The sequence below is a fragment of the Otolemur garnettii genome, unplaced genomic scaffold, assembly GCF_000181295.1.
Source record: "Otolemur garnettii isolate 467f Iridium unplaced genomic scaffold, OtoGar3 scaffold00092, whole genome shotgun sequence".
In the NCBI taxonomy this organism is placed as follows: Eukaryota; Metazoa; Chordata; class Mammalia; order Primates; family Galagidae; genus Otolemur; species Otolemur garnettii.
In genome coordinates this window covers 5851773-5866123 of record NW_003852487.1, presented here as the reverse complement: position 1 = coordinate 5866123, position 14351 = coordinate 5851773, and positions in this window count along the sequence as shown.

Sequence of the window (14351 nt, the reverse complement as noted above, 5' to 3'; positions counted from 1 at the left end):
TGGGGATGAGATGCTGTGCAGGGCACCAGTGTGGAGGCAGGACTCTGCACAGTGACTCTCACAGCCATGGGAAGCAGAAGCCTGGGCCCAGGGTTGACTCAGTCTTAATACAGCCCTTGAGAATGGGGACTGATGCAGCACCAGCTCCAATGAGGGCCAGTGGGAATTGTGTTCTCTGGCACTCCCTGGAGGGTGAACTCAGGAGACTGGCAGGCAGGGGGCTCTTTCCTCACCTCTTCCAGCTGATGGGGCCTCAGGACTCCACTGTCGAACACAGAATGCCATGCTCTGTGGCCAGGGCTCCCTCCCTGGCCTCTCAGTCCTGCATCTCAGAGGAGTCATACCCGCTGCTCTAAGCCTCACTCACCGAGTGACCTCAGACACACTCCTGCCCTCCCTGGCCTTGATTTACCCACTTGCTCAGTTGCGTGATGGGTCAGAGATTTGCTGAGACTATTTCAGCTCAGCTGGTGCCACATTGCCAAAATCCTGGCTGCTTTTCCCTGCATCCTGTGGTTTTCAGACAAAAAGGGAGCATGTTAGTGCCTGAAACAGTCTCACCTCTTGCTATTTTTGCAGGAGGCCCAAACGCAATTGTTAAAAATAGAAATAATGAGGGAAGGCAGAAGCTTCTGACCTTGAGCCGGGGGCCAGGACGGGGCACCCAGGATCCTCTCTGGGCTGAAGATGATAAATGACCATCGAGCTGCATTTGTCCTTAGCTAATTTATCCTTGGCCCAGAGAGAAAGTTTCTGCCTTATTTTTTAAGGAAAGCTGGGAGGTGCTGCAGGCCTAATGGGTTTGCTTGGTATTTTCTGGGCTCTGGGCCTAGTGTTCTCTGCCTGACAATGCTGTGGACTTCTTCCTGGTGCTCCTTGGGTCCTGCCCTGCCTGTGCTGGCCGGAAGCAATGTGGTGATCAGACATTTGGTGCCCAGCAGTTAGTTCCCCCACCCCTCTGCTGTCCTGAACCGCCCTGCAAAGGAGCTGAAAGCACACTTGGGAGGCCATGTGCCAGCTGGACACTGGCGTCCTCCCTGCTGTCCTGGGTGGGACTGGGGAAGGAAAGGACCCAGCACTTTGCTGCTGTGAGTCCCAACCCTTCTCCCCACCCCACCCCCCGGAAGTAGGCCCTGGAGGAGTGCAAGCTCCACACCAGGAAAGGCGCCGGCACCTCTGTGTTCTCCCCTCACACTCCTCCACCCACTGCTGTATGCTGTACCCCTCCTGCCCAAGAGGACCCCCAGGCTCCAGGCCTACAGAGAGAAGCCAGCCCCCACCCCTAAGGCCCTGGGACTGAGCTGCCCTCCATCATGGCAGCGCTAGCCCTACTGGATTTGAACCTTGAATTTTTTAAGTCCAGGATGCAGCTCAAGGCTCATAGCTGCATCTCTGTCTTCAGGTGTGTATACATGGCATATTTTTCTTGAGTTCCTTGTTTCAAAGAGAGAATCAGGAGGAAACAGACTAAAGGACTTCGCTGCAAGTTACAGTCTAAAGAGGGATGTGTGGATGAGGCTGGGAGAAATAGACAGAAACCAGCACATGGTTGCTTCTTGTTTTGACCAAGGAGATTCAGTACCCAGAGTCCACTGTTCTCCCCCAAAGGCCAGCCTCAGAAGAAAAGGATGGCTGTTCAGCTGGCTTCCTCTCATGGCCCCAGGTATGGCCGTGCCATGGTGGGGTCCCTTTGTCCAGGGCTACCTGCCCTGCAGAGTCCTGTCAGGGGAGACAACAGGCTCTGGGGTCACCTCACACCCATGCTTCCTTGCCATGCACCCTAGATTTGTGTCCTCAAGCCTCAGTTTCCTCATATGCAGTGGGACAAGATTGCCCACCTGTGGGACATATCAGTGCTGCATAAGACAGGGCTGGAAGGTATTCAGCATGGCGCATAGCATGTGCTCAATGAATGCTCAGTCCTCAGGGTCCTGTGTCCCCACTATGGTGGTTTCTTCAGGTGACCCCTTGAGTCTGAAAGAGAAAGAGAAGCTGCCTCATGGATGTCTGTTTCAAATGAGGCCACAGCAGGAAGCCTGTTCTCCAAGGTGTCCTTTGGATGAGATGAGAGGAAAGCTGGGAGGTGCTGCAGGCCTAATGGGTTTGCTTGGTATTTTCTGGGCTCTGGGCCTAGTGTTCTCTGCCTGACAATGCTGTGGGCTTCTTCCTGGTGCTCCTTGGGTCCTGCCCTGCCTGTGGACACCCCCCAGTGGTCTATCCTTGTGTTGGAAACTTGGGCTGAGCAGAGGTGATGCTACACACTCCAGCAGGGTCCTGGGACAGCAGAGGGAGAGCCTGGGATGGGAGAGTGAGCCCAGTTTAGAGGGACAGCAGGGCCCAGGAGGGACAGAGCAGCCACTGTGCTTTTCCTGCTGTGATGCCTCAGGAGGAGGGAGAGCCAGCCTTAAGGAGGAGTCTTAGCTCATCCCTCTGTGACACCCCAGGAGGAGAGGGAGCTAGCCCTAGGGAGGAGTCTTAGCTCATCCCACTGTGACATCCAGGGGGAGGGAGAGACAGTCTCACAGAGGAGGCTCATAGGCATGGCAGTCTCTGAAGAGGCTCCGGGGGGGTGGGGTATGAGGAGTTTTCCTGAAAGGGCAAGTGGAGGGGATACTAGGGCCGTGCCCATAAAGGCCTTGGGTCTTCATGGCCCCAAGTGGGGCAGAGCCAGGTCTTTCCCTAGGACCAATATGATTTTAGCAAATACAGCTTTCATGGTTTTGTAGTTTCTAATGGTCAGAAACAAATGGCATGTTTTTAGGATTCATGTTATCTAGTCCTTTAAAATCTACATCCCAGACCAGTGCCCCTGCAGAGAGCAGCCTGGTCCTGGGGAGGCCTCAGAAGATCCACCCTGGAGAGTCAAACATGGGGCCATACTAAGGCTGGGGGGCTGGCTGAGCTGAATGGGGCCCCGGAGCCCCAAAATCCATGGTGCAGGGGTATTGTCAGGCAGGACCTGAGGAGGGGAAAGGTGGGGGGGGGAGAATAACCCCCTGGGGGAATAAACTGGCCCTGAGTAGGGAAGACCCCAGGGAGGACCCAGTTCTGTCTTCTGATACCAATGCTTAGAGGCAGACATATCCCTGCTCTAGCTCAGGCCCAGGCCCCCAGGGCAGGAGAGCAGGAGTTGAATGAGGGCCCAAAGAGAGACTTACCTGTGTTCTAGACTGTGGTGAGGGGAGAGGGAGGAGGACTCTTGTTCTCCCATCTGACCTGCCGCTTGTCAGGTGGGACCCCCTTAGAGAAGAGTCCAGAAGCCCTCCCACCTACCCTGATTCCTACTTACACCCAACCCTCTCTCAGCCTTCAGATCATTCTTTCACCCCCGCCTCTGCCCTCTCTGCCTGACTCTCTACCCTAGGGCCCTGGCCACCATCCCTTCCCTGGTCACGGGACACTTGCCGTCAGTCTCATGCGTCTTTTGCTCAAGCGTTTAGAGTAGAATGGAGAGGAAGAGCGGCCCTGGCTTTCAGGGATATTCATTGTCTCTTTGGGCCAAATGCAGGGATTTCCCTGGGACTACGAAATCAATCTTCCTTTTCAAAGTCTGTTGCAGTGCTTGTGAGGCTGGGGTGGGGGAGCAGATCTGAGCCACGATTAAAATTAACTAGAGCTCAAAAAGAGACAGGCTGCTATTTAGCAAGCGTTCAGCTGGGGCTAGATTCAGAGATCAGACAAAACAAAAGGAATTGATTTTATTCATCTTTTTTTTTCTGATAAAGAAAGCAAGGTTTGGCCTAGGAAATTTAGGCAGGTTACTGCCAAGCCAGAGAGGGGAAGGGACAAATCTCTCCTGCACAGGAGCCCAGGACAGTGGCACCATCCTGGGCCCCTAGGGGTGCAGCCACTTCCTGGGAGACTGGCCTGCACTGGGAGTGGGAAATTATGGGTACCAGCCATTGCTCCTGCCACCGATAGTTGGCCAGCAGGAACATTAATGTCAGAACTGAAGCCAGAGGGACCACACAGGGTCCTACTCCAGACAAGAGAGCAGACTTAGCCCAGGGCCACTGACCCAGGTGCCCACATCTGCAGGGCATCTACACAGTTCTATTAACATACATGATAATGCAAAGGTGTGACAAAAGCCATCTGTCACTCACGAAATGCAATGTCGCCTTTCTGCGAAGCCATAAGCCACACTGGGGCTTAGCTGAGAACTGGCCATAAAATCCTGCATAATGACCTCAAAGCAGACTTTCCAATATAAAGAATCTTCTAAGCAGCTGTTTCCAGGATTTATGTCTGTGCAATAATCTCATACCCCAAACTATTACCTTGTCCCTCTGTAGCATTCCCTCCCCCACCGACAGTGCGGAAGTGTCTCTGACATGCTGATCAGTTCTGGGACTTCTCTTTGAGTGACAAGTGGCATCATTGTGTGCAACTGCTAATGGCTTTGCCTCAAAGCCTTGGGACTACATGTGGCCTTCTGGATCCTTGAATGCATCCTTTTGACAGAATCCAGATTTTACAGAACAAATTCTTGCAGGTGCCTGGAGCACCACCCATCTTTGAGACTGGCCAGGTTGCTAGGAAAGAAGAAATAGTCCCTGTTTCCTATGGGAAATGTTGAGAACAGCAGGCTTTGTCTTGTTTGAACCTGGATCCTGACTTAGGGGCCCCAAGGGCAGGTATCCTGGCAAAGTCTTCATTTGGAGACCCCTAGCACTGGGCAGAGCTGTGTGTACAGAGGGTAAGTCAGCAGAAGGAGGGACCTGTGGACACCAAGGGCTGGCACCCCTGGGCTTGCACTAAATGGAGGACATCTCAGGATTTTGGTTTGGCAGAAGGGGAAATGGAGTCTCACCTGAATGAGGGATTCAGAGGGTGGTTCAACAGCACAGCCACTGCCTGGGGACGGGGAGGCTGGATGCTGAGAGATAACCTGGCATCCTTCATACCAGGAGGCCATATCAGCATGAGGCTTTTGCTCCACACCCAGAAATTTGAGGGCTCTGAATGAGAAGTTTCCTTGTAATTTATTTTCTCACTTGAATCTTGCAATTGCTTCCAAATATCCAATCTTATTTGTCTAATATTTGCATTTTCATCTCTCATCACCAAACCTGTAGATTAGTCTTGCATAAAATAATGTTTGGTGAATACCTTTTAATTTTGCAAAATGACTCCTTCTGAAATTACTCTACCATGCTTAGGAAAAGACAGAATGACATCACTGGCAACTTGGATAAAAGTGTTTTGCAAGTCTTACTAATTTTGGCTTTCTACACGTAGGTTGGCAAATGTTGATGAATACTAGAATGACGTTCTACCTTTGAAAAGAAGGAGACAGTTTAATTGATAACATCTTCAATTTCTGTGTCCCCTGCTTCCCCCAGGTCCCTTGGTACTGTGGTGTGGGGGGCTGTAGCCTTGAAATGATTTAGGCCAGTGTTTCTCAACCTTCCTAATGCTGTGACCCTTGAATACAGTTTCTCATGTTGTGGTAACCCCCAACCATAAAATTATTTTCGTTGTTACTTAATAACTGTAATTTTGCCACTGTTATGACTCGTAATGTAAATATCTGATATGCAGGAGACCCCCAAAGGGGTCGCGACCCACAGGTTGAGAACCACTGATTTAGGTTGTTCCAGAGCAACACCCTGGAACACTCTTCACATGCCTTTTGCTTCGGCTCTGAAGGCATCTATCTCCATTGTAACATCTGTCTGTTCACAAGAAGGAACATGCTTCACAGTGGCCATTGAGCGCTACAGCTGGGCCAGCCAACACCAGGATCTGCGGACGTGCCATGTCTACACACAGGGCTCCATCTCCACTGTGGATGCCTGCCCCACCTTGTCTAACCTTCTGGGACTGCTTGTGGCCCCTCTGTGAAGACTTCCAGCCCTCCCTCACCTCCTTGGGCTTCACAGCCTCACTTACTATAACTCTGCCTCTGCTGGTCCACTTTTCCTGGGGTGGAAGATTCCCCAGGCAAGCACAGAGCACAGGATTCTTGGAGGGCAAACTCCCACCCAAGGGCTGGATGTGCACTCAGGGAGGACTGAACTGTGTGCCCACACTCAGCCGATCCCTGCATTTAGAAGGAAGGAGAACAAGAAGCCATCATAACTTCAGTCTCCACCCAGAGCCACCCAGTCTCTCAGCTGGGCTGGGCTAAACCCCAGGTCTTATGGGCTTAGACACTGCCCTCCACCTCCTCAGACCTGCGTAGGCAGAAGGCATTGTCCGGCTGTGTGGGGGGAAGCCAGTCCAGGAGAACCAAGCAGATTCCCCATGGCTTCCAGGCAGGGCATGCAGAAAGAGGGTTTGAGCTTGGCTGATAGGCTGGGACTCCCTAACAACCTGCGGGGCTCCCAGGAAGTGCTCGAAGCTGCACTGACCATGTGTGCCATAAGAAGAAGCACATTCACAAGCAGCCAGTTTAGCCCTCACAACAAGAAAACTTTGGCTCAGGGAGATGTAGTTACGTGCTAGTGGCACTTGGCTGGGGAAGGGCTTCAAGCCCTTTCTGCCCCACTGGGCACAGGACTTCCTCCCTTGGGCTTCCCTGTCCAGGGTCTCAGCCCCTCCTCACTCCCCCACCTGCTGCCTCCAGTCTGTTGGGAGAGCCTAGACTGCGTCAGCTGAGCTCAGACCAAGCACAGAGTCTGAAGCTGACTGGCAAAGTAGTCAAAATTTTCTTATAAAAAATAGCAACAGTAATAACAATGATGCCCACTTTGTAACAATGATGCACTGAAAGGTCTGTGCAAAGTGCTGAGGCCACACACAATCCATGGCCAAAGTCCCAGGACTGGGCATGGGACCATGACCCCAGTTGCGCCTCACTCCTGCAAGGCTGCATCTCAGCTGGGCCAGGTCTGCTGCTGGGTCCTGGGGGGCTCCCCTCTGGCATCATCCGAGGACATGGCTGTGTCCCTGGGCTGAGGCCCCTCCTGCCAGTGCTCAGGAAGCAGAGGCCCTGGCCACTTTTTGAAATGTTTTAGATAGCTCCAGTTTGCAGGCTTAGAAGTCACTGCTGTACATAACACACCCAGCTCTTTCTCTCTCTCCCTTCTGTCCCTCATAGGAGGGCCTGGCACACAGAGGGTGCTCAGCAAAGCCTGCAGAATGACCATGTTTCTCTGTCCTTCTCTTCACCCACCCGGGTCCCAGGCTGAGTGCCTGCGAGGTGCTGCATGATGAGGGTAGCGTGGACCCTGGGGTGCATCAGGCAAAGGCTTTTGGCAACTGGCAGAAGAGAAGCAGGCTTACCGTGGAGACGGCACAGGAAGAGAGGTGCAGCTCCAGGGAAGGTGACTTTAAACTGGGTCCTGAAGAGAATAAGATGGCCCAGAAAGAGGAGAAAGAAGAGAGTCCTCAGCACAGAGAACAAAGGGGCCAGAATGTGACTTCCAAGGGCAAAGAGGAAGGTCATTGGCTGAAGCAGGTACCAGCACAGTCTCCTAGCCCCTTTGAGCCCCCAGGCTCTCTCCAGTAGACTTAGCACAGATCCTAAGACCCAATTCTCCCTCCTCCCCTTCCTCAGGGGTTGATGCTGCCAGACCCTCAGGTTTCACATGTGACCATCTCTGGTGCTCTACTGGAGTGTTACTAGAAGTTTGTAAGCATTGCATTCACAACAAAAGGTAACATGTTGCTGGAATTCTCTGAGGACTCCAACTTGGTGTTATCCCACAAAGCTGATGGGACACAGTGTGGGGCATGGACAGCTCTCTGTCCACATGTGGACACTTCCTGCACATGCCTGTTATGATCTCGGGGATTAGTTGACCAAAGTGGTCAGTTGATGCTATTATGTCCTCTTATTATGAATTATTGCTGCATTTTTGCTTCATCAACACCAATTTAACTCGTGAGGACAGTTTGGTTAACTAGCCAGTGAGCACATTTTTACACCTCTGATTTGTAATATTCTAATAACATTTTTTTTTTCTTTTTTTAAGACAGAGTCTCACTGTGTCACCCTTGGTGACACAGCTCACAGCAACCTCAAACTCTTAGGCTTAAGTGATTCTCTTGCCTCAGCCTCCCAAGTAGATGGGACTACAGGCACCTGCCACAATGCCCAGCTATTTTGTTTTTGTTGTTGTTGTTGTCATTGATGTTTAGCAGGCCCCGGGCTGGGTTTGAACCCACCAGCTCCCATGCACGTGGCTGGCGCTCTCACCACTGCGCTGTGGGCACCAGGCCCTAATAACCGGTTTTTAAGACCTGTATATTGAGTACTTCAAATAAGAACCACCCCAACCCCCGAAACAAGGCCAACATATGATCGATGCCTACTACTCTACGGTTTTCTGCATTTGCTTTATTCTTCTATTAAGGAAAAAGTGATTATTTTATAAACTGTAGGACATCATTTTATTACACAAAATTGTGACTATAAATTTACTTTGCTCCATAATAAAGCACAAAGACAAGCCATTTCCAGGGTCTCTCTGATGCCTGGCTGGCATTGGTTGTCTCTGTGCAGGGCAGGCTCTGGTGGGATGAGATAAAAGTAAGCGTAGAGTAACACATGGGAGAATAGGAGCCAGAGAAATGAAACTGTGCTACATCAGAGGGTGGTGAGGCTTTGAGGAAAGTAGAGCCGGCTCAGAGAGAGGGCCCTGGTGGGCAGAGGCGCCAGAAAAGGCCTTGCTGCTGCAAAGGGCCTGGGCATGGAGCCTATGGGGAGATAACTTTGGGCACCAAACTTGAGGCCCCAAGGCGGGAGCCTGGTGGCCGGTGGGCAGAGGCATGAGCAGGCACAGGGTGGTCTTGTGGGCTGTGGCCAGAACTTTGGATTTCATTCTGCCAAGGGGACCTGCTCCATTTATCTCGGCAGGATGCCGGCATCGTGTGCAGAAGAGGCTGGCTGCTGCAACCCAGTGGGTGGTAACAGCAACTGCCAATGAAATGGTAAGAGTGCTGGTTTGGGGACATGCTTTGAAAATGCCTTGAGAGACTCATGTCAAGGATGATGCCCTGACTTGGGACCTCAGCACGTGTCAGACTAGGAGCACCCACAGGAGGTGCAGCACCATGGGTGTGTGCTGCAGGCAGAGAGCTGTGGAGCTCCTGAGAGAGGTCAGACCCAACATGTGGGGTTGCCTGTGCAGGGCCTGCAGGGGCTCAGCCAGGGAGGGGTGGTAGAGGAGGGTCTGGGACTCAGCTGATACCCCCGGAGCAGGAGCTGGGGAATGCGGAAGGAGGTGTGAAGCCCAGGCAAAGCCCCAGCTCCTGAGTCCTAGGAGAAGAAAGGGTTTGAGTGGTTTGGCGTGGTTGTCTGGCTGGGGCAGACAAGGTGGTGAAGCAGGGCAAGGTCAGGGACCCTTGAAGGGAAAGGAGCCCTGGACAGTTTTCCGGGTGAGTGAGGACAGGACCAGGTTTGTATTTTGAAAGCTTGGCCTCCTCTTTGTGGGTGCCTGTTGGGGACAACAAGTTTCCAGTGGACGCCCACACTCCGGAGAAAAGTGATTTCCTGCTCTTCATGGTTTGCCAAGACTCGTTAACAGAACAAAGTGTTGAATTTTACAAAGTGGGTTTTCAGCACCTATTGGGTGATTTTCTCTTCAGTCTGTGAAATAAGTGAAGTCAACCCGGCTTCTAAGTGAGACAGTTTTGTCTGGGGCCAGCATCAGTGTACAGAAATCTCTTGAAGTGAATGGCGATTTTCTACCCTTTTCCTCTACTTTGGAGCAGTTCCTGCAACATGGGAAATACCTGTTCCTTGAATGTTTAATGAAACTATCAGGTAAATTGTCTTCCCTAGCATCTATTTTAGGGGTAAACATTTGATCCCCTTTCAGTTTCTCCTATGACGGTTGGTCTATTTTCTGCAGGGTCTATTTTCTGAGGATCCATTATCCAAAATGCTTGGGACCAGAAGTGTTTCTGATTTCAGATTTTTTCAGACTTTGGAGTAGGAGCAAATGCTCAGTGAGATGCCTTGGGGATGGGATCCAAGTCTAAACACAAAATCCATTTACGCGTCCTATACACTTTATACACAGAGCCTGAAGGTACTGTTACACAATGTTTTTAATAATTTGAGGCATGAACAAAGGTTTGACTGCATTTTGACTGCAAACTGTCACCTGAGGGTGAGTGTGGAATTTTCCACTTGTGGTATCACGTCACTCAAAAAGTTTCGGATTTTGGAGCATTTTGGATTTCAGATTTTCAGATTAGGGATATTCAACCTATAGTTCTTGAGTTAATTTTGGTATAAAAATGCCCACTTCATTTATATTATTAAATCTTACGGTATGGGTTGGGATGGTCTCTCCTGGGGCTGCTTTAATGTCTGTCTTTTCTCAGTCTCACAAAGTGTTAATCTCAAAATGTGATTTATAAGTCTTTTCAGAAACCGATTTTTACTTCATTAAGCAACTCCCCCATCGTTTGTTTTCCTTTGCACTAATTTTTGGCTAATTCTACATAAATTTGCTCCTTCTTTATGTGTCTTACTCTGTTCTTTTTCTAGTTTCTTGAATGGGAAGCTTGGTTCATGTATTTTCCGTCATCATCTTATCACTTTCTGATAAACACAGTTACCCCTCTGCTTGCCTCCCAGTTCCCCTGTCGTGGTATCGTACGGTTTCAATAGGTTCTCATTTGCGTTCATTTTAGAAGAGTCTGTAATTTCCCTTTGGGTTTCCTCCATAACCCCAAATTACATATGAGTTTATATTTGTGATATTAATTTCCGGGTAGAAATTTCTTTCCAGGTAGAATGTATTACCCTGCATTGCGTTCCGTGAGCAGACTGTGGATTATATGTGCAGACATGCCTGTATATATGTGCAAGTGTATGTAGCCAGTGAACAGACTGTAGCTAACCGCCTTTTGGAATTTCTTGACATTTTTTAATATCAAAATAATGGTCAGTTTTTGTGATTATTCTATAAATACAATAGAAAAGAATATAACGCATATTTAAGAATACAAAATCAAGTCAAGCTTTTATAATAGTTTTATCTGCACGTTTTTTGCCTCTTGATCTGTTGTCGCTTTTAATTAGAACAAAGGAATTATAGTTTCAAAGACTCCCCCACACTGTGGCTGGAGAAGGAACAGACCAAAGGTCCAGGAAGGAGGAGCTCCAGCAGGCAAAGGGGCTGGGTGGCCAGAGATGGTGGCAAAAGGAATGGGCCACACTTATCCACAGAATAGACCTCAGCTGCCCCTTGAGTTTCTCAGATCCATCCTGGAGGACACGGACCCTGCCTGTCTCCCTTTTCTATGATGGCATCTCCTCCTGCAGGGCTCTCCTGACTCCCACTGGGAACCCCAATAACCAGGCTCTGCTCCACCAGGTCCATGGTGACCATAGGGGGTGGTAGAGAAGGCCCTAATATCGTCACATTCCCTGGCTCCAGATAAGGATTAAAATCTCATGCCCACAAAGTGCTCGGTCCAGCATTTGGTGTATAGTGGATGCTCAGTAAAGACACAATGGCTTGGCTCTCCTGCCTCCCAGAGCACCAGCCTTCCCAGAATAGCCTGTGGGCAGAACTGGCTGGTGGTAAACAGCCCAGAACCTTGGGGTGGGTGCTGAATGAGTAAGTCTTAGGAAAATATCACCGGATTGGGTGGGGTGCAGGTGTCAGGCCTGAACTGTGTGGGCCTTTCTGCTCTGCACTCAAGGGCCCTGGGATACTTGGGCAGGAAAGCCTGTCATCAGCAGCTGATGGGCCCTTGGCAAGGCCGGAGGCACAGGGCGGATCTGGGGTGACAAAGCCTCTCCCTCTAAGACGTGGCTCCAGGATGCCTGAGTTCTAGCTCCTCCTCCTAGTCCATCATGTGTCCCAAAGTCACTTCCCACCTTCATCTGTACCCCCATGTTTGACCACTGCATTCACTTCTCCAGTGCTTCTCCAATATCCCCTGGGCCACTGTCCACAGACGTGCTTCCCTTCTCTTCCTCACATAAGGGCAGCACAGTGACCACTGCTTTCACCTTCTTGCTGGCCCATGAGCAGCTTTCTTTTAGAAATATCAGTGGGTCCCCCAGAAGGCTGGCTGGGGGCTGTGGGCTCATTTGAGGAGGCCTGTGCTTTGCCCTGGACTCAGAAGAGGACCAGCTGGTGGGGTCAGCCCGTATACACATTTCTCAGCTGCTCTTCATGGTAGCAAGTGGGCATCTTTACTAGCCATGAGTCCCAGGGACCCACAGGGTGGACCCTCAGAGACCCCACCTCTGCTTCCAATGCAAGTTCCTCCTCCTTTCCTGCTTCACTGGGGAGTCTGAATTTGACCTTCTGGCCCACTGCCTGCACATGCTGGGCACCCCAGTCCCTCCTGGCTGCTGCATGGAGGCTGCTATGCCTTGACAAGCCTGGAGCTTGGGTGTCCAGGCAAATTTCTTTGGCATGAGCTGAGGATGAGATGATTTGATGGAGCCAGTTGTTCCCTCTTAAATATCATTAGAACCCCAAAAGACTCAGGTCCAAGAACTAGAGGTCAGCTCCAATCTCAGCTCCATTTCTTTGCAGCTTTCACATGGAGGAGACACAATAGGCCACCCCAAAATATGACTATGAGAGACCAGAATATGACACCTACAAATCTGACTATAGGTGACCAGAATATGTCACCCCCAAATATGTATCTTTGGCATAAGAATTATTTTGAGCTGCTTATTTGAGAAGCTGCAGACATAGGAGAAACTCTGAAAACAAGGGTGGAAGTTACCCTTTGTGGGAGAAATCCACATCTCTAAGGAAACTCTACCCTCATGGAGTATCTCCCACTCCATCCCAGAAAAGAGGCTGTCCCCAGATCACCAGAGTCTCTCCCCAGCGGAGAAGGCACCAACTTACTCATGGGGATTTCCTGGGCACTTCCCAACATATCTTTCTTTGTTTTATTTGAATGTGGTATTTAAGCTTAAACTCAGAGCCATGTCTTTGAGATATACTCATTTTCCCATGAGTCCCACGTATTACATGAGGCACACAGGTTATTAAACTTCTATTTCTTTTTCTCTTGTTAATCTGTCTTTTGTCACATGGTCCAGCTCAGACTTATCAAGAGAAGAGAGAGAGAAAATGGCTCCTCTTCTCCACAACACAAAGTCCTCTGCTTCCCTCTGGACCCCTTCAATACCTGCCCACACTACAGCAAGACCTCACATCATAGCACTACTGACCTCTACATGGCCTCACCGGGCCTGTGGTTAGTGTCCTCCCTTCCCCTGGGCTTCTTGAGGTCATAGGGTCCCCATCAAGTATTCCTGAGCCTCCTGGTATCTCAGAGCAGGCAGGGCTAGTTCTAAGCTCTCTGCTCCCCTCATTCCTGGGAGCGCATCCACACATGGCTTTTTTGCATGTTCCAAGGACTCACAGTCCAAAGTCAGGTTCCTAATCCCCAGCACCTAAAGCTGCTCAGAGAACAGGTCAGATAACAGCCCTCTCTAGGGCTCTGGCTGGATCACAATCCCCCCCACCCTCAACCTTGCACAGCTGGTCTCTTATCCCACCTTGGCTGTGGTCCAGCCCTCCATCTGGTCTCCCTGTATCTGCCCCAGAAGCCTCCCCTATCTGAGTCTGTTTCCCTCTGTGTTCTCAGCCCTGGAATGGCCTCTGCAAATAGGACCCACCCCAAAAGCCACCATGCCCAGGCCCTGCACACCCTCCTAAGTGTGACCTTGAGCATGCCCCCAGGCCAGGGCCTTTGCACTTTCAGGTTCTCTACTGAGAACACTGCCCCACACTTATTGCTTCAAGTACAAGTTTCTATCCACAGACCCTCTTCTGAACCCAGAACATTGAGGCTGCAGTGAGCTATAATGTCCCACTGCACTCTAGCCCTGGCAACAGATCAAGACCCTGTTTCAAAAAACAGTCATGTTAACCAGTTTGATGAAAATATTTCAAATTGTATATGAAAATACTACACTGTGCCCCATGTTTGCATTAATGTACACAGCTATCATTTAATAAAAAAAAAAAATAGTCATTCTCACAGGGGCCACTAGCATAAAATAGCCATCTCCTCACACCCAGAACTTACTACCCTTCCTGTCATACCCATTTTTAGTTTTGTACGTAACTCTTGTCACTATTTGACATATTTTACATTGGCTTATTGGACCCTTTAGAAGAAGAAAGACCCCAGAACCACCCTTGGTGTCTGATGGGGGCCACATCATTACCTCCAGGTGCCCTCCCTGGACAGCCCAGCCTGGCCTAGTGGAGCCTCTATCCATGGAGCTACAAGGCAGAGGCCTAAGGGCAGTCCATGCCCTGTATATGTGTCTGTGTCTGCATCCGTGTGTACCACTGTGTCCATGTGTGTGTCTGTGTGTGTAGCATTGTCTCTACAGGTCTGTGTGTGTAACCATCTGTGTATGTAGGTGATGTATGTGTGTCTGTAACTATCTGTGC